General features: G+C 39.9%; 1 protein-coding gene and 1 pseudogene across 1 annotated transcript in view; one reads left to right on the forward strand and one right to left on the reverse strand.

Annotated features, from left to right (window-relative positions):
- Nucleotides 1-1,091, reverse strand: part of LOC102869037 — a 10,365-nt pseudogene extending 9,274 nt beyond the window's left edge.
- LOC102875104 (synaptic vesicle glycoprotein 2C-like) overlaps nucleotides 1-26,530 on the forward strand; it is a gene marked incomplete at its 3' end in the record, with an annotated part of 132,516 nt that overhangs the window by 71,499 nt on the left and 34,487 nt on the right. The gene's annotated exons all lie outside the window — the stretch shown is intronic.

Below are 26,530 nucleotides of genomic sequence, written 5' to 3' on the forward strand. Positions count from 1 at the left end.
ACAGAGCAAGGGAACACTGCATGGTCCAAAATTGGGAAGGGCGTTCCCCAGGGATGCATGCTGTCTCCATACATTTTCAACCTATATGCAGAACACATTATCCGGGAGGCTGGGCTCTATGAGGAGAAATGTGGGGTCAAGTTTGGTGGACGATTTATCAACAATCTGCTTTATGTGGGTGACACAACCCTGCTTGCTGAAACTGAAGAGGACCTGTAGCGCCTGCTGCAAAGTGTCAAGGATTGCAGCCTACAATATGGATTGAGGCTCCATGTCAAAAATACAAAGATTCTCACCACTGGACCAATTGGCAGCATCAGGATGGATGGTGAAGAGATTAAGATTGTACACAGCTTTAGTTTGCTTGGCTCCGTAGTCAACAGTCTTGGCACCAGCAGCTGGGAAATTAAAAGGCACATTGCAATGGGAAAGTCTGCTCTTAGGGACCTCTCCAAAGTGCTGAAGAGCAATGGTGTCTCTTTGGAGACTAAGGTGCGTCTGATACAGGCCATGGTCTTTGCAATCACCCGTTATGCATCAGAGAGTTGGACAATGACCAAGGAGGATAGAAGGAGAATTGATGCCTTTGAGCTGTAGTGCTGGAAAAGAGTATTGAGAATACCATGGACTGCTAGGAAAACAAACAGATTTGTCCTGGAAAGGGTTAAACTCGGTGGTTCCTTGGAGACAAGGATTCTGAGGCTCCGTCTAACATACTTTGGACATTTTGTGAGGAAAGACAGGTCCTTGGAGAGGGACATCATGCTTGGGAGGGTGGAGGGACAGCGCAGGAGAGGAAGGCCCTCTATTAGGTGGATTGATTCAGTTACTTGGATAATCGGGATGGGAGTGTCAGAGATAGTGCGATTGGCACAGGACAGAGCAGAGTTTAGGGCTGTTGTACATAGGGTCGCTATGAGTCGTAGGCGACTCGACGGCACATAACAACAACAACAATCTATATTCAAGTCTACAATTCTTTTATCCTCTTCAGTAAATCTTTACTTTCTGCAAACAAGTTTATGCCATGTGCATAACACAGGTTATTAATGAGTCTTCCTCAAACCTTGATATGTCACTTTCTGCTTCATGTCGTCGTTTCTGTATGTTCAACATGTATAGCTTTAGAAGGAATGAAGAAAAGATATCACCCTGGTACACACCTTTTTTGATTTGAACCAATGTGATGTTTCCTCGTTCTAGTAAGACAGTTGTTTCCATAACCTCCAGGGTTTTCAGAAAAATATACTAAAGATTTCAAAGTATCTATGCTGTTGTTATGTACCATCAAGTCACCTGTGACCCACAGGGACCCATACAACAGCCCTGAAGTCTGCTCTGTCCTCAACCAGTGTCACTGATTTCAACACATCTACACCTATTATCCCAGTTACTGTATCAGTCCATCTCACTCAGGGTCTTGCTCTCCTGTGCTGTCCCTCCACCCTTTGTAATATGATGTCCTTCTCCAAGGACTCATCTCTCCTGGCCATGTACCCAAAATATGTGAGATGGAGTTTCAAAATCCTAGCCTCCAAAGAGAAACTTGGTTTCACCCTCTCTAAGACAGACCTGTTTGTTCTCTTGGTGGTCCATGGTGTGTTCATTATTCTTCTTCAGCATGACAACTCAAGCTGCTTCTTCTGTCATCCTTAGAGACAGAACTATTTCATATATAACAGTGGAGACTATTCCAAATCATAATGTAGTTGTATATAGGTAGAAAGTACCCATAAAAACTAGCCAGTGTTGGTGTCTTCAGAAAGAATGTGGTGAAATTAAAAAAATATGGGATATGAATGAAAGGCACGAAAGTAATGTTTAAGTGAGGATAATTGAATTGGGGTAAAAAATGAGACTGTCTAATGTACATTTAATGGACATTGGGGAGTTTGGGAGGGCTTGAATTTTAGCAAATCCTTATAGGAGAAAATAAAATAGAGTTAGCATTTTTTTATGTGATGTTAAGCCACAATGCAATAATGTAATGCATTTAGTAATATGAAAGTGCTACTTTTTCTTATCCTGAGAATCACATTTTTCCCCCTTCCAAACTGAGAAACAGCTGACTCACTGTTCATTCCACTCAAGAAATCATTATTAATAAGAAAAAAATTAATAAATAGTAGCTTCTGTCTTGTGGGCCAACATGGGAATATCTGGGTGACCTTCCCCAAGATGACTAAGCTTGTTCCTGACTATCTAGCATGGGAAAGTCCTTGGGAAAGTGTGCTTCCTCACTAATGACAGAATAAATCTCAGCAGTGAAAGCGCTGCCCTGAACTCACTTTGGCTTTGCCAGCAGTAATGGATTAGGACCAACATCCATTAGTTTAAGGCAGATCCCCATACTTATTCAATCATTGCTCTGGGCTGACAACTTGGGGATCTGCGTTTGAACACCAGGAATAGCGTATCATATTTTCTTTTTTAGTTATTCACTAGGATCTATTACCATCTGTTCTAGTTGTCATCATCTTCTTGGCACTTAAAGAACAACAAAGAAATGTACACATAGTAAGAGAGGGGTCTAGAAGGGCTCCGGGTTGATAGATACTGAACAAGCACTGTAGCATCGTATGCTTTTTGTTTTAACAAAGTCTGTTTTCAGACATCTCTCCCTGACATACTCAGATGGTCATGTGCTTGTGTCTAGAAAAGCCATTCGTTAAACTGAGAATCCCCATCACTCCAGGCTTTTTTGTTGCTATAAAATATGAAAAAATACAATACAGATAGAGCCCCAAGATTGTTTCCTTATTCTGTTTCTCTAAAATACCAATTCCTATCAGAAGTTTTGAAGCAGGAGTGGTATCCACTTCCTAAACAACATGGCTCTGGAAATAGTTCTAGAAAGGCTCAGGCCTTTTGTTCATAGGGTCATTATGAATCGAGCTCATCTCGATGACAATCAACAGCAATAGCATTAGATGTTTATGCTTTATTTGTTCACTCTGTTCGTATAAAGAGGCTTCAATCACGGTAAAAAAATTATCTTATTGCTTGCAGTTGTGCTTAAATCTTAAGCCTATTTTTCATGGGTTTTTTTTTTTTTTTTTTTCTGGAAACTAGACACATGGTAGTCCTGTTCTGAAACAGCTCCCTTTCCAGAGTGTAAGCTCTTCACACTGCTGGGTTAACTCTCTGGTGGTGGCTTCAGAGCTGTCTTGTTCATGTAAATGTACTTGATGCTTTTCTTCTGTCTCACACTGAGGCATTTGTCCTGCCTTTTCCTGCAGTCCAGGGATGATTCCTTTTGTGTCTGTGAACCACATTTATACTTGGCTACACCTTGCCTCCATTTTGCTCACTTCCCTCTTTCTTTCAGTTCCTTCCCTGCTTTCAGCCTTGTTGCTGCTTCTATTAGTTCTTCTCCAGTTGATTCCGAACCACATTGACTCCAAGGGTCCAAAACAAAACTGCCCCCTCTGTGATTTTCTATGCTGTGAGTTTTTGGAAGCAGATTGCTTTGTTAGGCTTGTCTTCTGGGGTGTCTCTGAGTGGGTTCGAACCATCAACTATTCATCTAGTTGTAAGTGCTTCACCACCTCACCACACAGGAACTCTACACTTTCTTCATCACTGTAGTTTACTAGTTTCCATCAAGTTGATTATAACTTACAGCAAGAGTGTGTGTGTGTGTGTGTGTGTGTGTGTGTGTGTGTGTGTGTGTAAAGATGTGTTCAATAGAACTTTCTTTTCTCTTCAGCCTTATATTGTCATTTGAGGGTAGTCAGCACAAGTTGCACCACTAACCCAAACACAGAGCATCTCTGGCAGTTCAAATCCATGAACTCTGTGAAAGTCGCTCCATGAAAGATGAGTAGTTTACTCTTGTTACAATTTAAAGCCTTGGAAGCCCAAAGGCGGATAGCTATGAGTTGGAACCACTGCAAGTTTGAGTCTCTAGAGTAAATAAATTTTTCATTCAGCAGTTCACACTTGTTTTGTTTCATGGTATTGATTGCAATCCCCACAGTGTAACAAATTCATCCTACTGCTTCCCTGTGCTTCCATTTCCATTCCTCCTTTCCTAGTCCAAAAGCGTTTTAATGGCTGGTTCTGGGGGAAAAGAAATTATTAGGCTTTTCTTTCAAGATGACTCTGGATGGACTCAAACCCCTGACCTTCCACTTAGCAGCCCAAGGACTCTTTTCTTTGTGGTTACTGGTCTGAAATTTCAGGAACCACTATAAACCTTTTCAATGACAAACTCAAAAGTCTTTTCTAATTTGATGGGGGAGAGGTGTTAGGGAAATGGGAAGGTTCTGGTGTGAAAAACAATGTATTCGAATTTTGTAGATAAACTAGTTGTTGTTATTGTTGTTAAGTGCCATAGAGTCATAGACGACCCTTAGCAGCTCTATGAACAAAAGTCTTGAACACAAAACTTTCATCTTTTTTCCAAGTTCATAGAGTTTCTGGAGGCAAACTTCCTGGAAACTATTGAATGATTGTTCCTTTTTTTCTTATCTTCTCTGTTCTTCTCTGCTGTGTCCAACCCTTTTTATTTCCTCATCTACACTTTTCTTTTTAACCTCTGACTTCTTTTCTGTTCTCTGAATGTGAATTGAACCTTGGGTTTCTGTTGTCTCTTTTTAATTGAAAGAAAAGTTTTATTGAATAAATACATGCATTGCCATGTATAATAAGTGGAGTAAAAAGGGCAGTCTGGTTATTTTTGTTGAGAAATCCCGAGTCTCACAGGCTGCCTTGTTGTGCTGCTGCCCCTCCCAAGGTCTCCCCAGTTTTGGTATTAAACATGCTATTGATCTCAATTCAAATAATTGATGTACAATTGTCGTTTCTGTTAGATATAATCCAGTCAGCTCCCACTAACAGTGACCTTATATACATGAAGAACTGCTTAGTATAATCACTGCAGCACACAAGCCCGTTTGTTGCAATCCCTGTGGCAAGCCATCTTGTGGAAGATCATTCTCTTTTTTTAATTGACCCTCTACTTAGCCAGGAAGCATTTAACAAAGATTGAAGGAGTATACAGAGTCACTGTACCAAAAAGAATTGGCTGACACAAAAGAATTTCAAGAAACAATGAAGATAATAGAGGAAGTCAATCTGCTCTGAAGAAATGGTAAAAAACAAGGTCCTGGGAATTGATGGAATATTAATTTCAACAAGCAGATGCAAAGACATGAGCAGATGCTATCCTGGACATGCTACTCGCCAGGTTGTGCTAAGAAATCTGGAGGACAAGTACCTAGCAAATTGACTGGAAGAGATCCCTATTTATTCCCATTCCATAAATTAAAAAAAAAAAGGTGACCTGACAGAGTGTGGAAATTATTGAACAATGTCACTAATATCACACACAAGCAAAATTCTGCTGCAGATTATTGGGGGGCGGGGGGAACTGAAGCAGAACTTTGGCAGAGAACTACCAGAAATAAAAGCTGATTTTAGAAGAAGTCATGGTACTAGAGGCATAATTACCAAAGTCAGGTGGATCTTGGCTGGGCCAAAAGAAAAGAATACCACTTCTCCAGGTCTCTTTTTGTTTCTTGTAGTAATGCTTTGTAATTTTCTTTGAATAGATCCTTTGTGCTTCTGGTTAGGTTTCCTCCTAATTATTTAATCTTGTGATTAGCTATTGTGAAGGGTATTGCTTTTCTCAGCTCCAGTTCTGTATTCTTTGTCACTGTAGAGAAATTTGATTTTTGTATGTTGATCTTTTATCCTGCCACTTTGTTGAATTGGTCAATTATGTTCTGTAGTTTTCTTGGTTAGTCTTTATGGTTTTCTAAGTATACTATCATATCATCTGCATAGAGAGATAATTTTACCTCCACTTTGCCAACTTGGATACCTCTTATTTCCTTCTTTTGTCTTATTGCTATCGCTAAGACTTCCAATACAATGCTGAATAGGAGAAGTGATAGTGGGTATCCTTGCCAAGTTCCTGTTCTGAAGGGGAATGCCTTCAATCTTTCTCCATTGAAAACAATGTTGGCTCTCTGGTTTACATATCTACTTTTTACTATGTTAAAGAAATTACCCTCTACTCCTATTTTGTTGAGTGTTTTAATCAGGAAAGTGTGTTGGGTTTTGTCAAAGGCCTTTCCTGCATCAATTGATAGGATCATGTGGTTCTTGTTCTTTGCTTTGTTGATGTGATGAATTGCATTGATTGTTTGTCTTATGTTGAACCATCCTTTCAGAGCTGTTATGAATCCCACTTGGTCATGGTGAGTTACTTTTTTTATGTATTGTTGGATTCTATTGACCAAGATTTTATTCATTATTTTTGCATCAGTGTTTATGAGAGATACTGGTCTATAGTTTTCTATTTAGGTGGTGTCTTTACCTGACTTTGGTATCAAGGATATGTTTGCTTCATAAAATGAGTCTGGGAGAATTCCATCTTCTTCTATTTTCTGAAATAGTTTACGTAGAATTGGAGACAGTTATTCTTCAAATGTTTGATAAAATTCACTTGTAAAACCATATGGTCCAGTATTTTTTCTGGCTGGAAATTGTTGTATTACCTTTTCAATTTCTTCTTTGTAATGGGTCTATTAAGGTGTTCGATTTTGCTTGGTGTCAGTTTATGTAGGTTGTGAATTTATAAGTATTTGTTCATTTCCTCTACGTTTTCATACTTATTCTAATGTTAGCCTTTTTATTTTAGGTGGTTCTGTGGTGACATTGCCCATTGTGTCTCTTATTCAGATTATTTGTGTCTTTTCTTCTTTTTTCCCTGATTTATTTATTATTTTAATTTAAGTAGCATTCTGTTTATTACAAATATTTGACTTCCCATATTTTCCCCCTTTTGTTTTGATGATAATTATGTTATCATCTAGATGAGCATCCTTTATACTAAAACAAACAAATAAAACAAATTAAACATAATAAACTCAAAGAAATACTTTCAAAAATCTCCATATGATCAGAAGGATTCAGGTTGAATGTTCCTTCAAAATTTGTTTTAATTGTCCCATTGCCACAGTACTTGTCAAAACCAGTTCTGATTAATCTCCTTTGTCAGTGTGTCCTTTGCCATTCCCTATCACTCCTCCCTGAGAGATATTTCACCCTGATTCATAAAGAAAAGGGGACGGTGTAATCTCTTAGCTACTCCCTGCTGAAAAGGCACGCTGTAGGTTTCAGGGTTAAGATCTTCTCTCACTACTCTTAAAGGGTCCCTTTGGCAATAGGAAATACGTAGACTACTTTGGAGAATGATTTTGGAATTTAGATGCACTGTTATCAATTGTGCTTAGCCATACATGTTCATATCCTTTATTTGTGTGTTTTCCTTTGTTAGTTTTGCTAGTGGTTTGTAGATTTTATTGACCTTTTCAAAGAACTAACTCCTTGTTTTGTTGATGGCTTCAATTGTTTTTTGGTTCTCTATTTCATTTATTTCTGCTCTAACGTTTAAAATTTCAGAATTTTTAGAGGGTGTCAGGTTTTCTTGCTGTTCTTTTTCAATTTTTGGAAATGGTGGATTAGAGAGTCAATGGTCATTTTTTCCCCCTGCCTTTTGATATGTTTGCTTATTGGTATAAATTGACCTCTGATTACTTCTTTGGCTGTTTCCCAGAGGTTTGGTAAGTGGTGTTTTCATTGTCATTTGTTTCAAGAAACTTGTTAATTTCATTTTTTATTTCTTCTAGTACCCACTCATGTTCTTCTTCTAGGAGGTATAGCACTGGTCTGTGCATTGGTATACAGAGGTAACTCGTGGTTGCTGTGATGCTGAACTAGGACACTGATGTGCCAAATATGGTAATGGTTACCCATTGTGGACAGTGTTTTCTGGAGCTTCCCGACTAAAACAAGCCTGGAAGCAGGAGGGGCATCCACTTCCGAAATGGGTTGCCTCTGGAAACTCTATATATGAACAGTGCTCAGGCCTTTAGTTCATAGTGTCGCTATGAGTCGTCTACAACTCGACAGCACCAAACAGCAAGAACAACAACCCACTTATGTTCAAGCAAGGTATTTATTGTACAGCTTTCAAACACATGGGTTGGGTTTTTTTTGTGTTTTGGGGGTTTTTTTTCGCCTTTATCCTTTTGTTATTTCTAATTTTGTAGCATTGTGGTCTAAAAAATGCTTTGTATTATTTCCATATTTTTTAATTTATTGATGCTTCCCTTGTGACCTAAGATGTGATCTATTCTAGAGAATGTTCCATGCACATTGGAGAAGAAGGTATATACTGTGGTGTTTTGGGGGTATATTAGCCTATAAATATCTGTGCGCTGAAGTTGGTTTATTGTGTGGTTTAATTCTTGAGCATCTTTGTTGAGGTTTTTTTTTTTTTGGTAGCTCTATATTCGCTTGAGAGTTGTGTATTGAAGTCTCCAACTACTATAGTAGTGTTGTCTATTTCCTTTTTCAGTTTTGTTAATGTTTGTTTTATATATTTTGCAGGTCTTTCATTTGGTGCATGTTGTTGTTGTTAAGTGCCATTGAGTTGTAGGTGACTCATAACGACCCTATGAACCAAAGTTTTCAACACTTGTGTTACTTTCATCCTTTCTCCAGGTTCATAGCGGTTCCAGAGACAAGCTATTTATGGAAGTGGATGCTACTCCATCTTCCAAGCTTGTTTTAATCGGGGAGCTCCACCAAACACTATCCATCAAGGGTAATGATTAACACATTTGACACATCAGTGTCACAGTGTTCAGCTTCACAGCAACCACAAGTTACCTCTATACAGTAAGTGGACACACCAGGGCTATATGACCTAGAAGAATGTTTGAACAAAAACAATGAAAAACAGGCCAGAGGGCTGCAGATTAAAAGTCACCCACCTTTGGCTTGGTAGCATCATTTTCTGTCCACTATGCCAACTGATTTCTCTCTATGTTGATGTTATTGTTGTTAAGTGCCATTGAGTTGTTCATAGAGACCCTATGAACAAAAGTCGTCAACACTTCTGTGACTTTCATCCTTTCTCCAGGTTCATAGTGTTAGGTCCTCTTGTTCTATTGACCCATTATGCATTAGTGACCTTCTTTGTCCATTGTGATGGTTTTTGCATCGAAATTTATTTTATTGGAGATTAATATTGCTACTCCTGCTTTTTCTTTTTTGTTTCCATTTGCTTGGCATATTTTTTCCCCAGCCTTTTATTTTTAGTCTGTCTTTATCTTCTTTTTTCAGGTCTGTCTCTTGCAGACAGCATATTGATGGATTTTGGCTTTTTAAAAAAATATCCAATATGCTACTCTTTTTCTCCTCAGTGGCGCATTCAAAACATTCACATTCAGTGTGATTATTGAAAGGCAGGATTTTATTGCTATCATTTTGTTGAGTTCTTTTTGCTGTTGTTGCTAGTTACTTTGGTCGATGCTGCTTTCTGTGGCACCTTTGTAAGAAGCACATCTCTCAGTGTTTCCTGCAATGCTGGTCTTGTTTTTACAAATTTCCTTAGGTTCCGTTTCTCTGGGAATATCTTGATCTCTCCTTCATATTTGATGGATAATTTTGCTGGGTACATTGTTCTTGGTTGACAGTGTCTTCTTTGTGTGTTTGATATATCTCCTTTCACTGTCTTCTTGCTCACGTGGTTTCTGCTGAGAAGTTGGCACTTAATCTTATTCCTTCTCCCTTATAGGTTACTCTTTGTTTCTCCCTCGCTGCTTTCAGAATTCTCTCATTATCTTTGGTTCTGGCAAATAGAACTATGATATGCCTTGGTGTTTTTCTTTTGGGTCTATTCTATATTGTGTTCCCTCAGTTTCTTGAGTATATATTCTCTCATTCTTAATTATGCCTGGAAAGTTTTACTCTAGTAATTCTTCCACAACTTTTTTTGCCTTTACTTGCTTCTTCCTGTTCTCGGATTTCAAATGATGTGCATGTTATTTCTCTTGAGAGAGTCTCACATTATCCTTAGGTTTTCTTCTTTTGCCTTCCTTTTTGATTCTCTTTTTGCTCTAGAAGATCACTGGTGACAGTTCTATCTTCTATTTCACTGGTTCTGTGTTCCATCTCTTCAACCCTGCTCATGCGTCCCTCCATCATGTTGACAGCATCTGAAACATTGGACCTCATATTTGGGATCATGGTTTCTTGTTTTTTCAGTGTTACTAATGCCTCATTTGTTTTATCTGTTTTGTTTTGGATTCTTTTTTTAAGCTCCTCCTAGTTTTTGCTTGTAGTGGCCTGTAATTATTCAAGTTTGTCTTTCATCCATTGACAATATTCAATCATTGTTCTTTTAAGGTCTGTGTCAGAAAGTTCCATCCGACTTTCTGGCTTCAGGAAATTCATTGATACTGTGTCAACTTTCATCTTTTGGGGGTGCCATCTTGTTTTGCACCTGGATAATGTGTAGGATAGCTTGCTTTCTTTGAGACATTGACAGGTTCTTGATCTGAAGACAATGCTCTAGAAATCAGGTGGGCAGCTACCGATTCAAGGGAAAGTTCAGTTCAGGGCCTGTGAGAGCAGCTTCTTGTAGCTAAGCCAGATCAAGGTGTTCTTGATTAAAGACAAGTTGATTGATTGGATATGTAGGTACAGGTGTGGAGCAGAATGGGGGGGCAGGGCAGGCACTGGAGGGAGCAGGATGACCACAAGGGCAGGGCAGCCACTTGCAGGACCTCACTCAGATTTCACCTGTCTGGGTGTGCTCACAAGTGTGTTCCCTACTCAAATTCCAGCTGTCCATCTCCCACTCCCAGCTCTCTCTCAGCAGTTTCTGCCTAGCAGCCCTTACCCAGGTGCCCTCTCCCAGCAGCCCCTGCCCCAGCAGGGCCAGTAGGACCCAAGAAAACTCAGTCAAATTCCTACTGATGCGCTCACCTCTGCCTGGTGTACAGTGCCCATGAAAGCTCAGTCAAATTCCCACTGGTCCATTTGTTCTTGGGCACTTTCCTGGTGGTGCCCAAAAAAATCTCAGTTAAATCCCCACTGGCCCGCCAGATCCTGGACATTTGATAGGGCCAGAGAGAACTCAGCCAAATTCCCAGTACCCATTCATTCCTGAGTGCTCTCCTGGCCAGTGATGGTGCCCAAGAAAACTCAGTTAAATTCCTACTGGTCCACCCGATCCTTGGCTGTCAGTATGGGCACAAGAAAACTCAGTCAAATTCTAACATACCCACTCACTCCTAGTGGGGCTTAGGAGAACTCAGTCAATTTCCCGCTAACCTTCTTTCTCCTGGAGGATGGGTCCCACAGCAGCTTGGCTGGCGGCTTCCAGCTTTGTCCAGGGCTCAATGCTCCCCTGTAGCTTCCAAACTAATTATTTTAATATTTCTGACTCAAATTCCTACTGTTCACATCGGATCATGTTGGTCTCTGTGTGCCGTGACCATCTCTCTAGTGGCTTGTTTCTATGCACCTCGATGCTCCTTCAACTTCTCACATGGCTTTATCCAACACCACCATCTTGGAATCTCCTTAACATAGGGTTTTTGAAGTCCTGTTATGTCTCAGAAGTGGATAACCAATCCTTCTTCCTAGTTTGCTTGATTTGCATGCTTAGCCACTCAACAATATCTGACAGACAAGCGTTTTATTGAAAGGAGCAAATGAAAGACACTTCCCCTAACAGAGATAACCAATAAATTCAGTACCCCCTGTCAGACATATGTGTCTTGTCCCTTCCATTGACCTGCTACTTCAGCATCCCTTGTACCCCTAGCTACCCCGTCCAGCACCTCCTGCCCCCCCAGCCACCCCTTTATATGATGGCTTAGGCTGTGCATCACTTCTGTGATGGCTTGCGACTCACAATGCTGCTGGTTTCTCACACTCACGTTTAGGATGATTTAAGTCCAAATCCCATTTACCACCTTCAGGGAAAGATTTTTTGGTCTGAGGCAGTACTAGGGAAAGGTCTGAGAGCTGGACTATGACTAAGGAGGACAGAAGAACAAATGATACCTTTGAGTTGTGGTGCTGGAGATGAGTCTTGAATATACCGTGGACAGCCAAGGAAACACCTAAGTCTGTCTTGGAGAGGGTGAAACCAAGTTTCTCCATCAAGACAAGGATCCTGAATCTTCATCTCACAAACTTTGGGCACATGGTCAGTGGCAATCAGTCCTGGGAGAAGAACATTATCATTGGCAGGGTGGAGGGATAGCACAGGAGAGGAAGACCCAGATGAGATGAATTGATGCAGTAAGTGGGGCAATAAGGATAGGGTGTCAAGAGTCAGTGAGACAGGCTTAGGATAGGGCAAGGTTCAGAGCTGTTGTACATAGGGTATCTCTGAGTCACAGGTGACCCAACGACACATAACAACAACAACAACATATTGAAAATACCATGGACCACTAGGAGAACAAATAGTCTGTCTTGGAGATGGTGAAACCAATTTTCTCTTTGGGGCAAGCATTTTGAAGCTCTGTCTCACATACTTAGGGCACAAGGCCAGGAGGAACCAGTCCTTCATGAAGGACATCATGCTTAGAAGGGTGGAGGGACAATGCAGGAAAAGATGACCCCAAATGATATGGGTTGATACAGTGCCTGGGGCAATGGTAGTAGGTGTTTCTGAGACAGACTGACTCAGGATAGGCAAGGTTCAGAGCTGTTGTATGTAGGATAACTATCAGTTGCAGGTGACTCAATGGCACATAAAACAACTTCTTACTCTGCCAGTCCCTCTTCCTTCCCTTCTTTCATACCTTTGAAAATGTCTGGCTTACTGCAGCCACTCAACCAGAGCTGTGGAATTAAGGTCACCTGCTTCATTTGTTTTTTCTCCCTCAGCACAGGACTTGGAGTTAGAGATGTTTGCTGAGACAGAGCTCCCATCAAGTGTGGACTGATATCTGATATCTGTGGTGCACCACAGAGCAACCGGCTGTAATGCCCTCAAGATCTAAGATTTGCTTTGTTTATTACTGCCAGTGTCAAATGGGTTATAATTACTTCCTTTAGGCCTGCAGAGGCATGCATGCCTGAAAAAAATTTAATGTCTCCTGTGCCTTAGCTCTACTCCCGCCTCAAAAAAAAAGCAATTCAAATCCATCAGTAGCTCCTTTGGAGAATGATGTCGAATCTCCTCTCATGTGATTTACAGTCTCTGAAAATCTAATGAAAGGTCAGCTGAGGTACTTCTGACTTGATAGCAATGAGTTTGAGCTATCCAGTGGAATCCCTGGGTGGTACAAATCAGCATAGGTGGTTAACATGCTTGGCTCCAAATCAAAAGGTTGGACGTTCAAGAACATTCACAAGAGCTCTAATGGTGTTGTATGCTAAGTATTGCACTGTTAAGTGGGTATGCAGTTCTAAGCTACCAGTTGATCCAAAGAAAAGAAATAAGCAGTCTCCTTCTGTAATGATTCATAGTCTTTGGAACAATGGAGAGTTATCATGAGTGGAAGCAACTCCATAGCAGTAGTTTGGGTTATTGGCTAGAGCATAGCTTGGGCTTTAATATTAGTTTTATACTTATATGGTTTGAGCTGTGGTGCTGGAGAAGAGTGTTGAATGTACTATGGACTGCTAGAAGAACAAACATGTTTGTCCTGGAGAGAGTGAAGCCAGGTTGCTCCTTGGAGTCAAGGATTCTGAAGCTTCGTCTGACATACTTTGGGTATGTTGCAAGGAGGGACTGGTCCTTGGAGAGGGACATCATATTTGGGAGAGTGGAGGGACAGCACAGGAGAGGAAGACCTTCAATGAGATGGATTGATTCTGTGATTGGAGTGGTGGGAATGAGTGTCTGAGATGGTGAGGTTGGCACGGGATAGAATGGTATTTAGGGTTCTTGTACATAGGGTTGCTATGAGTCACAAGCGACTGGATGGCACATAACAACAGCAACAACAACTTATATGGTTTGCTCAGAAATTTTCATTAAAGTGTCATTTATTCGTTCATATGTTACTTAGTGCCCAGGTAAACATTGAAAGTAAGTAGTAATAATTTAATAAGAAGTGCAGTTGATCAACATGGGTTTGAATTACACAGGTCCATGTATACAAGAATTTTTTAAAAAATGCCTTGTGATGCTTCTCTCCACTTGAGCAGTTCATCTCTTTGGTAAACTGCACATCACAGCACACCACTGCAAACCACATCTTGTGGTTCTCTCATATTTTCCATTGTGTTTAGTGTACCACTTTAAACCTTTAATAACACTATGGAACTCACATGAGTGTCATGATTGATGTCAGCAATCCTCCAAGGATCAGAGAAAAGTTAAGAAATTACAAGATAAAGGTTAATTGCTAGATCTATTCCACAGACAGGTCTGAATCAGTAGCTAACCATTATCTGAAGATAAATTAATCCAGTATAAGAACCATTGTTAAAAAAGAAATATTGAAAATGGCAGCTTTTATGTAAGTGCAGTATATAATGCATATAAAGTACAAAATAGGTGTTTATCGACAGTTTATGTTATTGGTGAGACTTCTGGGCAATAGAGATTTAAGCTACTAACTCAAAAGGCACAGCTTTCTGGCTGTTCATATATATTAATAGTCCAAGGAGAAAGAAAGATGGATTGTGATTTGCAGCCTCAGAAATACAATGAAGTTTTGTGGGGATTCTGAATCAGTCGTAATTAGTGAGTAAATGAGTTTCTGGTGAACAGTACATTGTCAGTACCTAGATTTTAGGACAGTGGAAAAGTAGATTCTAATTTTCATTTGTGTGGAGGTTGGCACCCATAACACATATATTCTTCAAGGGTCAACTACGTGTCTATACTCGCAGCTAGTGCCAGCCTCTGTCTTGACCAATGGACTTAAATGTCATACTTTCCAAATGTAAAAGTCAGAGATGCTCTCAGACTGTGTCTAATATTTACAGTTCCTTTTAGCGAAGGTGAACTGACTTTGGTTAAAAGTACTCTTCAATGCAAATGATACCTTTGATATTATTTCTTTCTTAACTTTTATTTGATTTTGTGGAAGTCTACAAATGCATTTGAAGACATTCTGGGCCTTACCTATGGCTGCTAAAAATAATAATTGAAAAAATCTGAGGAGTTTGTTTTAAGAGAAGCTTATTCATTACATGCTTAAGCTATTTCAAGTAGCAGGAAAAAAATATATGTGTATAAAAGCCTTCAGTTATTCTACCAGTGTTTTTTTCAGGTAGTCTTCCTTCCTTCCTTTCTTCCTTCCCTCCTTCCTTCCTTCCTTTTTCTTTTTTTCTCTTTTCTCCTCATAAAGAGTGGGAGTCTTTGTTCTTTCTTTTTAGTTTTTTATTTTAATTGTGATTTTTTAACGACAGTTTATAAAAAAGTTGGATATTCATTCATTGTTGCACATTTTTGTCCCTCTCCCTCAGCTTGGCCTGAGGAGGGCCAACAGCTGTGATTTCACTTTTGAAGTCATTGTAGAACCTTCTCCTTTTCTTCCTGTGTCTCTTCTTTTGCATGAATTTGTTTGTACCCTTTTCCTTACTCCAGTAGTAATAATAACAACCCAACCCAACCCACTGCGTGGTGATCTGCTTAAGAAGAACTAGTCATTAAAAACTCCAGGAAGCACAGTTCTACTCGGTGCTCATGGAATTGCCCTCAGTTAAAACCAATTTGATGGCAATTTCTTTGATCCTTTTGGAATGAAGGAAAGTAGGAAATTGTAGATAAAGAGAAGACTCTAGGCCCGCTTGGTATGGGGTAGAGGTGGCTGAGGAGGACCTTTGGATCAGTCTTTGACAGGTTGCACTGGGATCCAGCTGAGGGAAGGCCCACTTTTCATCAGCCATCTAAGGATTCAGGAGCAGTAGCCCTAACACAGCAGCTGTCAAAATTCTCTGTCAGTGAATACATGGAGAGGAGCCGTGAGAGATCAGCAGGGAGAGACAGGGAGGAACGGCCAGACCAGGCTTCTAGTTTGTCTTATCATAGTCCCGCTCCTGCACATGGCATGAGGTGATGCTAAACAGTTAATCAGAGACCTTAGAGCTGGTTAGTGAGTGAACTAGAACTGGTCCTGGTTGTCTTGTCCTTCACTTCAGGGATCTCCCCCAACGTGTTGGGGGGAAGGAAGGGGCGAGATAGAGATAGTATTCTCCTTTGAGACATCTGGAGAAAATGAGGTTGTGAGGGCTAGAATTTATATAACAGAGACCCCGATTATTTAGAAATACGATAAACCATCTGTCATATTATTTCCCTTAATCTTTTACAGTTGTCATATACTGTTTTAATAGTAGTACTTTTGTGGGTATGTTTTTATTGGAGCAGTTCCTTTTACTTCCACTCTCATGTATCATTGATTCTGTGACAAATGTTTCATTAAACATATAATAAAAAGCAGAGCTGGTAGGACAGGCCGGGTACAAACACAGAAACACAAGTCATGATGGCGAAAGCAGAAGGTGCATGTGTGGGTTAAAGGGACACTTCCAGGCATAGTTCTAGATGTGACCATTGGTTAATCCAGTCAATCTACTCAAATCTACTCACTCTCATTGCTGTCAAGTTGGAACTAACCCACCACTGAATTTTCAGAGTCCATAAACCACATTCAGAAAGAGATTGCTCATCTTTTTTCAATGGATTGCTGGTAGATTTGAACCACTAGAGAGGTACCAACTTTGGGTTAGAAGCACAGCTTCCTACTGACTACACCACCAGAGCGCCTTATTCCGTAAACTGATGAAGTAGAAATTGTCCCTGATCTTCTACTGTAGGTTTGATGCAGGGTTGAAGGAAAAGGCTTTACCTTTGTTGTTGTTGTTATGTTCCATCAAGTCAGCTCCGACTCATAGTGATCCAACGCACAATAGCTCTGAAGCCTGTCCTATCCTGAGCCTGTCTCACTATCCCCAACACACTTATCTCCACTACCCCAGTTACTGTCTCAGTCCATCTCATCCAGGATCTTCCTCTCCTGCTCTGTCCCTCCACCCTTCCAAGCAAGATGTCCTTCTCCAAGAACTGGTCCCTCCTGGCCACGTGCCCACAGTATATAAGGAAGAGCTTCAAAATCCTTGCTCCCAAGGAGTAGCCTTTTTTCACCCTCTCCAAGACAGACCTGTTTGTTCTCTTGGTGGTCCATGGTATATTCAAAACTCTTCTCCAGCACCAAACCTCAGAGGCCTCGATTCACCTTTGAGGGAAGTTAATGTGCTTCCTTCTGGTGAAATGAGTAATATCTGAAAAAATTACTTATTGTAAAGGTGTTCAGTTCCCCCCTCCCCTTAGTTCTGTGAATACAATAGATGCCATATTACTTTATTTTATTTTTTTTACAATTGAGAAAATTTATTTAATAATCATTGTCCATTTTTATAATGTTTCAAGCCCATTCTGTCTTGATAGCCTCCACATTTATATGGTTAAGTCATTGTTGCTATGTTCTACATTACTTTTTTAACAACTATTTTCAGAATTGTCTCTGGTATTCAGAATTATTTTGTTTTCTTTTACCTCAGTCTTGGGAAGAAAAGATTTACTCTAAAATCCCCATATAGAAGGTGAGTGTCTGATGGCTTCCTCAAGAAAATGATTCACATACCATCATAGAAGGTTTTTCATTGAAAACCAATTCATAAATAAATAAATCATTAAGTGTAACGCATGGATAATTAATATGCTTAAAACAATTTTTTCAAAATGTATGGATTTTCCTTATTAACTGATGGTGGGAGTGTAAAATGTTGCAACCACTATTGAAGACAGTATGCCAAGTTCTCAGAAAGCTGGAAATAGAAATACCTTTGGAAACAGCAATTCCACTACTAGGAATATACTCTAAGAAAACCAGAGCTGTCACCCAAACAGATACATGCACATCTATGTTTATTGCTGTGTTACTCACAATAGCAGAGAGATAGGAGGAACCCAAGTGCCCATCAGCAAATTAATGAATAGAAAAACTGTGGTATATTCACACAATGGAATGCTACTCTGCACTGAAAAAACAAGGAACTCATAAAATATTTTACGACATGGGTGACCCTGGAGGACATTAAGTTAAGTGAAATATCTCAGCCACAAAAGGACAAATTCTTCATAACACCACTATTAATAAAATAGGACTGACATGGGGGTTGGGGGAATACTTAAAAAAAGATGGAATAAATAATGAACACTGAACATTGAAATAATGAACATTGAAACAGATGAATGAAAGAACTGTTTAAAAGGAATATATGATTATGTATTATTTGTATGACCATCCAGCATAAGAGGTGTAGAGGAAAGTGTCCTGGGGGCGAGGGTGAGGGGAAGGAATTATGTAACAATGAACAATTTTTTTAAGTGAACTGGGGAGGGGAGGGAGGAAAATGTGCAACAATGAATGAATGAAAATCCAACCTTTCTGTAAACTTTCATTAAAATCACAATAATAATAATAAAATTCTATAGGTTTTTAAGAAGTAACTAGAGGTTGCTGTGATGCTACACACTTTGATACTAATGTGTCAAATGTCATAATGGTTACCCATGGTGGACAGTGGTGGAGCTTCCTGATTAAAACAAGCTTAGAAGTGGGAGTGGCATCCACTTTCGAAATGGTTTGCCTCCGGAGACTCAATGAATGAGGAGAAATGAGGAAAGTTATACAAATGTTCAGGTCTTTTGTTCATAGGGTCACTGTTAGTCATCTATGACTCGATGGTACTTAGCAGCAACAACAATGGGTTTTTTAAGTTGTTGTGAGTAAGTCACTCTATACTATTTCTTAATATTGTTCTACTTTGGATAATGTAGCTTAACAATGGCACTGGGGAGAAAAATCTACCCCATAGAGATTGTCAGAAAAGATGTGAATGCAGTTAGCCAAGAGGCAGAAATAAAAATGAGATATTTATGGGGTGGCTGGAGGTGAGAGGGAAAGTATATGATTAAGTTAACTGGGACTGCACCTCAAGTCAGAAAGTACCTCTAAGGAGAACTCAGACCTCCAGAAACTACAAAGCCAGGCCAGCAAAGAATGGCCTTAGCCACATGTGGTAGGAAGAGTGTGATCTCCTCACCATCACCTCTAAAACCAGAAAATAAATAAAAGTTGCCTTTTCATTGCCCCTGACCCATAGCAACTCTGGGTGCTTCGAAGTAGGACTGAAAACCCTGTGGAGTTTTTATTTGCTGAATTTTCCGAAGTAGCTCACCAGGCCTTTCTTCCAAGGTGCTCCTGGGTGGATTCAAACCTTTTCAGTCAGCAGCCAAGCAATTAATTGTTTACCTACCACCCTTGGGTTCTTCAAGCTCAGTTTATTTCTCAGGCCAGATTCCATTTCTTAGAAGTGCATCTAATGCAAATCTTTTTTTTAAAGTTCATTAAAAATCAATGAATCATATGTCAGCATGTCTTGACACGAATGTGCAAAATTGAATTGGTGGTCTGCCTGTCTGTAGTTGTTTGGGAGGCAGGCCTTAGGACAGGCACAGCTTCGAATGATGTGACCCATTTGTCTTCTCAGTGCTTCCACTTTTCCAGAACTGTCCTCACAAGTTCTTGTTTCATATCTTAGGAGCAGAAACCTTCTGTATCCTGTGTCTCCTTCCCACACCCCACTCATCTTGAACTCCATCCTTGGGAACAACTTGCAGCCAAGTAATAGGAAGACCTATAAAAGCTATGCTAGCTATCAATGGTAGGAGACCTGCACCAAAACAAAGCTGAAGAGGCAGGAAAGGAGTAGGAACAGAAGTGGGAAATTGCTGGTACATTGATAGGATTGCAACAAACCAGATGTTGTTGTTGTTGTTAAGTGCTGTCGAGTCATAAACGACTCATAGCAATCCTCTGAAAGAAAGACCTGAGTGCTGCTCATAGAGTTTCTGGAGGCAAGCCATTTTGGAAGTGGATGCCATTCCTACTTTACAAGCTTGTTTTAATCAGGAAGCTCCACCAAGCACTGTCCACCTTGAACAACCATTATCGCATTTAGAACATCAGCGTAGAAGTTGTTAAATGTGTAACTGATTTGCTCTGTAAGCCTTCACCCAAATTACAATTTAAAAAATTGTATACAATATATTAGAAAAATAGAATCTTTAAACAAAAAAATGCATGAGAAAAAAATTTGTTTTAGTGGAAAACACACTGGTGTAAAAGCACTTTTAGATTCTCTTTTGCACACAGAATTTAAATGCAAATTCTAGATCTAAAGTGAGGGCTGTTGTTTCATAGCTGATTATATAGCTAGCAGACCCTCCAGTGGAGTTTTCAGAGGCTCTAAATCCCATGGGAGGAGATTGCTCATCTTGCTCCCATGGAGCGGCTGGTGGATTCAAACTGGTATGAGCCTTTGAGTTGGCAGCACACCTTCTCACCACTAAGCCACCAGAGCTCCCTGGAGTGGGGTCTAGCAGGCTGCATATCTAAGGAGCCCCTCAATGTGAGGCTGCTGCTGCTGTGGCTGCTGATTCAGCTATCATACTTGGGAAAAGCGGGGATTTACAAGATAAGATTTCGGTTTCTGACTTGTCATATACTCACTTTCCCCCTTTGTAAAATGAATGACTTTAGACTGAGAAGCACCTTTTCATTCTACCCCAGCATGTCCAGAACTCACCTCTGCCTCGGAGTTGCCAAGGACTCCACATTTAAATACCATAGGGGGCAGGGGGTGGGGGGGGAAAGAAAATTGAGAACTAAATAGCAATCACTCTTTTAGACTAAAAGTCTCAGAGCAATTTCAGTTTTATTCATGTTTTTCCTTTTCCAGCTTTCATATTTAAGTTTACATTAAATATCACTATCCAAAAATGAGAGTTCTAGTGGTAAGCTGTATTTGTCTCAAATAAGCCATTAATTTGTAGAATTTTCAACCTCTATGCAGAAGACTCGGGTTTTACTCCCCAGTCAATGTACCTTGTACACCATCTGCACATGAAGTCTTGTATGTTGTTCTGATGCTAAACAGGCTTCAGAGGAACGTCCAGATTACGATGAATGAGGAGGAAAGCCATAGTGATTTACTTATCACAATTAGCCTGTGGAAATCCTATAGTTCCCAACAATCTGATCTGCAACTGATTGTGGGACAGGGGACAGGATTTTATGAATACCTAGTGGAGTTGAAGAAAAAGTCTTTTCATGTTAACTTTCTACATTTAAAATGCTGAAATATGTATTGTATTTGGGGGTAGGGGGTGGGGTTTGGGGAGGTGCGGGGGGGATTGTGTACCAATGAGGGAGTTTTTCTTTTGCTTTTCAAGGAGAGGAGCAAATGGCGGGGGAATTAGGGGGAGGGGTTTGTGCGGGGAGAAGGGTGCAACAATGAATGAATGGAATTCCAAAATCTCTGTAGATGTTCATTGAAATGAAAAATAAACTACCTAAATTTAAAAAAAATGCTGAAATATAAAAGCCTTCGTGATATAGTGTGTTACATGCTGGAATGTTAACCAAAGAGTCAGCAGCTGAATCTCTTGCCTCGTGTTCCTCTGGAGAAAGTTGAGCAGTCTCCTCCTATAAAGATAGACAGCCTCAGAACCGTGAGGGAAGGTCAGAATCACCTTGGCAGTGAGTTTGAGATTTAGATTTTTGTTGTTGTTGTTGTTATAAATATTATAAATATTCTTTGTAAAGGTATTTTTTTTTCTTTTTAAATTGTTTAAGTTCTAAGTGCTAATGATAATGGAAGGCCTGAATCACTGAGGTTTCTCCATCGTAGATGTTAAAGTCAAGCCCACCTTGTTTGCCTTTATACTTCTGGGCTTTAAAGATTCCAGCTATCTGCGGCTGTTACTGTTGAGGGGAAATTTTGTAAATGAATGGTGTTGCTGTTGTTATGTGCCACTGAGGTACCTGCTACTCATAGTGACCCTGTGTACAACACCTCTGAACCCTGTTCTGTCTTGAGCCAGTCTCACTATACCCAGCACACTTACCCTCATAACCACAGACACTGTGTCAATCCATCTCACCCGGGTCTCCTTCTCCTGTGCTGTCTCTCCACCCTTCTAAGCATGAAGTCCTTACCCAAGGACTAATCCCTCCTGGCAACATGTCCAAAGTATGTCAGATGGAACTTTAAAATCCTTACTTCCAGAGGGCAATTTGGTTTCATCCTCACCAGGAAAGACCTGTTTGTTCTTTTGGCAGTATGTGGTAAGTTCAATATTCTTCTCCAGCACTACAACTCAAAGGCATCATTTTTTCTTCTGTCATCCTTAGTCATTGTCCATCATTCTGAGGCATAGCAAGTAATTGTGAAGACTATGGCCTAGATCAGGCACATCTTAGTTTCTAGACAGATAATCTTTGGACTTTAGCACTCTACAGAGGTTCCTGACAGCAGACTTTTCCTAATCCAATTAGTCTTGATTTCCTGGGTGCTGGTGCCAAGAGTATTGATTGTGGAACCAAACAAACTAAAACTGTTAACAGTCTCAATCTCTTCACCATCCATAATGATGCTGCCAATCAGCTCAGTGGTAAGAGTCTTTGTTTTCTTGATGTTGAGCTTCAATCCATATAAAAGGCTGCAGTCCTTGACCTTCTGCGGCAAGTTCTTCACATCCTACTCAGTTTCAGCAAGCAGGGTTGTGTCATCTGCATAACTCAGATTGCTGATTATTCTTCCTCCAATTCTGATATCACATCCCTCCTCATACAGCCCAGCATTCCGGATGACCTGTTCTGCATATAAATTAAAAAGGTATGGAGACAGAATACATCCCTAGTGTACACCCTTCCCGATTTTGAACCATACAATGTTTCCTTGCTCTGTTCTGACTCCTGGTCCAAGTTTTGCATAAACACAGTCAAATGTTCTGGGATTCCCATTCTTTTCAGAGTCAACCACAGTTTGTTGTGATCCACACAGACAAATGCCTATGCATAGTCAATGAAACACGGATAGACATTCCTCTGGTACTCTCTGCTCTCAGACAAGATCCATCTAACATTAGCTATAATAGCCTCTTCTAAACCCAACCTGCACATCTGGCAGTTCTCTGCTAACATGCTGCTCCAGTCATTTTTGGATAATTTTCAGCAGAATCTTGCTTGCATGTGATATTAATGATATTGTTTGATAATTTCCACACTCTGTCAGGTCACCCTTCTTTGGAATGGGAACAAATATCGATCTTTTCCAGTCACTTGCCAGGTGATTGTCCTCCAGATTTCTTGGCATAACTTAGTGAGTGTATCCAGGACAGCATCTATTTGTCGAAATATGTCAATTGGTATGCCATCAATTCTTGGGGCCTTGTTTTTTGCCAATTCTTTCAGAACAACTTGAACTTCTTCCTTCATCACCACAGGCTCTTGCTCATATTTGTTTCATGAAATTCTTCTGTGTAGGCAATTTTTCTGGTACAGTGACTCTGTATACTCCTTCCATCTTCTTTTAATGCTTTTTGGATCATTTAATATTCTGCCCAAAGCATCCTTAAGTATTGCCACTCATGGTTTGAATTTGTTTTTTAATTTCTTCAGTTTAAGAAATGCTGAGCAAGTTCAGCCCTTTTGATTTTCTGACTCCAGTTCTTTGCACATTTCATTAAAATACCTTGCTTTGTTTTCCCAAGCTGCCCTTTGAAATTTTCTGTTCAGCTCTTTAATTTCTTGGTTTCTTCCTTTAGCTTTGGCTTCTTGGCACTTTAATGCAGTATTCAGAGTCATCTGACACCCGCGTTGGGCTTTTCTTCCTCCTCTGCCTTTGTAATGAGCTTTTACATTCTTCATGGATGGTAATCTTGATATTCTCCCACAGCTCTTTTGGTCTTCGCTCATTGGTATTCAAAACCTGTTCCTAACATAGTTTTGAAATTTGAATGGGATAGACGTAAGGTCGAATTTTGGTTCCTGTGGATTAGATTTAATTTTCTTCAACTTCAGCTTGAACTTGCTTATGAGTAGTTGGTGGTCTGTTCCACATTTAGCAGCCGGCCTAGTTTTTGAAGCTGATATTGAGCTTTTCCAGAAGATTCTTCCCACAGATGTAATAGATTTGATTCCTGTGCATTCCATCAGGTGAAATCCATGTATATAGTCTGCTTTTGTGTTTCTTATAAAAGGTATTTGCAAGGAGTAAATCACTGAAATGTGCAGAATTCTGTTATTCTATCTCCAGCCTCATTTCTGCCAAGTCCATGTGTGTTGTTTTTTTTTTATTTTGTTAATGTTAATAAACATTCACAGAGATTTCGGATTTCCATTCATTCATTCTTGCACTATTTTCTCTACCTCCTCTCCCAGTTCGTTCCTCTCTCTTTTTTCCCCCTTGAAAGTCAGTTTTAATTGTCCCATTGCCTCAGTGCTTGTCGAATCCAGTTCTGATTAATCTCCTTTGTCAGTGTGTCCTTTGCCATTCCCCATCACTACTTCCTGAGAGAGATGTCACCCTGATTCATAAGGAAAAGGGGACAGCGTATTCTCTTAGCTACTTCCTGCTGAAAAGGGATGCTGTAGGTTTCAGGGTGAAGATCTTCTCTCACTACTCTAAAGGGCCCCTTTGGCAACAGGAAACACATAGAGTGTTGTGGAGATTGATTTTGGAATTTAGATGCACTCTTATCGATTGTGCTTGGCCGTACATGTTCATATCCTTGAAGATGCATCATGGAACTGTTGCAGCCTAGAAGACAAATATTTAACTAACAAGTTAAAAGTACATGAGTCAAAAACTAAAAGCAATACTATTCCAAGTAGAGGTTCAAACAGTGGCACAAATCAAGTTACAGAGGGAAGGTAGTTCTTAAAATAAAAGGCTTATTGACTAGCACTTTGCCTATTACAGTATAAAGGTTAGGAACCACAAGATGTAGAGGCTCAACTATGTCATTTATTGTCCTTAAGTCCTGAATCAAATTCCATCTACCACTGGGTTATTTTGCAGCTCGGAAATCTGCATGCAAGGCAGAGGTGAAGTAAGGAACTGCTTATGAGGTTTTCCGTCAATTCCAACAACTAAGAAATAGTGAGAAGAGTTGGGATCTCAGAAGGCTTTTAGGACTAAATAATAGGCTCTTGTGTCCAGGAGAAAATGAATATACTTACCAGCAAGGTTAATGCTCACCCACGGCTCTGCTGGGAGGATCTAAATTGTTGAAGCAAAGTCCATGTTCTTCAACTACTGATCCTTCTTTCCTGTTTCCAACTTTTGCATTCCAGTAGACCGTTATTATCAATGCATTTTGATTGCATGTCTGATCGCTTTCTGACTGCAAAAGTTGGTAGAAATTTAGAACTAGGAAAGATTGGGAAATACTGCCTTCCATTCACATTTTAATGAACCTGGAAGAAGTAAGATGCCTATTGCCATAGAGCATCATTGAGACCAACTCTCTTGCTCATCCTCTCCTTGGGGAAGGATAAAGAAGGTATTGTTTTTATCCTTTTAGGTACATGTGTATGTACTTTGTTTGCTTCTTTCTGTTTTAGCTACTGATAAACCTCTCATCTCAGAAGCTTGTTAACCCTGCCCTTTCAAGTGTCTGAAAATTCTAATGTCTTCAGGGGTCACAGTCTAAAGACAATGTGAGAAGTGGTGTGTTATTGTTAGATGCCATGGAGGTGTATTTTCAGTCACTTGCCACGCATCTGAGAGTCAGACAATGAACAAAGATGACAATAGAAGAATTGACACCTCTGTATTCTGGTGTTGGGATAAAGTATTAAATATTGGGTGGACTGCCAAAAGAACAAACAGATATGTCTTGGAGTAGGTACAGCCAAAGAGCTCCTTCAAGGCAAACATGACAACCCTTTGTCTAATATACTTTAAGCATGTTGTGAGGATAGGCTATTCCTTGAAGAGGAACATGATGCTTGGAAAGGTGGTGAGTCAGTGAAAAGAAAGAAAGACCCACAACCAAATAGATTGACACATTAACTGCTGTGGTGGGCTCAAGTATGTCACAAATGATTAGGATTGTACAGGATAGGACAGAGGTCAAATCTGTGGTTTATAGAGTTATTATGAATTGTTCTGGACTCGATAGCACCTAACAATAACTTGATATAGTGGAGTGTCTTATCTATACTCCGAAAAAGAATTTTTCACAAGATACTTTTGTGAATCAAGGGGAAAAGAAAAAAAGAATGAGAGAATAAAGCAGCATTTACTTTTACTTAAAATTCCAGATACTACCCTAAACATTGCTCATCCTTTTAGGAACTTATCTAAACTAATAGTTGCACACTTGACTTCATTTCCTGTGAATTAAAAAGCTAACTGCATGTTGTTGTTATTGGTAGGTGCCATTGAATTGTCTACAACTCAGTGACTATGAATTGTAGATCTGAACCTTACTCTTTCTTGTACCACCCTCTTGATCTCTTCTATGTTAGATCCTTTGTTACAGTCATTGTATCAATCATCTTGAGAATGTTCCTGTCTTTCTCTGACCCTCTATTTCTTCCAGTATGATGTCTTTGCCCAAAAATTGACCTTTCTTAACAACATCTCCTGGGGACTCTGGTGACCTAAAGGCACACAATTCTAATCTTCCAGCCACTCCTTGGGAGAACGATGGAAAACTCCTCCCATGTGATTACTATTAGATAGAAAAAGATTTGAGGGCCAGTGAGAGAAAGAAAGAAACTGGTCCCAAGAAATGAACAGGCCTTTATTTCATGGTCTGAAAGTGGGAAGTGACTAGGCTCAGAGAAAGTAAAAAAATGGCACACTGGCAGTTAGGGGCAGTTTCTTC

This window comes from Elephantulus edwardii, unplaced genomic scaffold (assembly GCF_000299155.1).
Source record: "Elephantulus edwardii isolate Elephantulus edwardi_28Jun2011 unplaced genomic scaffold, EleEdw1.0 scaffold00326, whole genome shotgun sequence".
Taxonomy (NCBI): domain Eukaryota; kingdom Metazoa; phylum Chordata; class Mammalia; order Macroscelidea; family Macroscelididae; genus Elephantulus; species Elephantulus edwardii.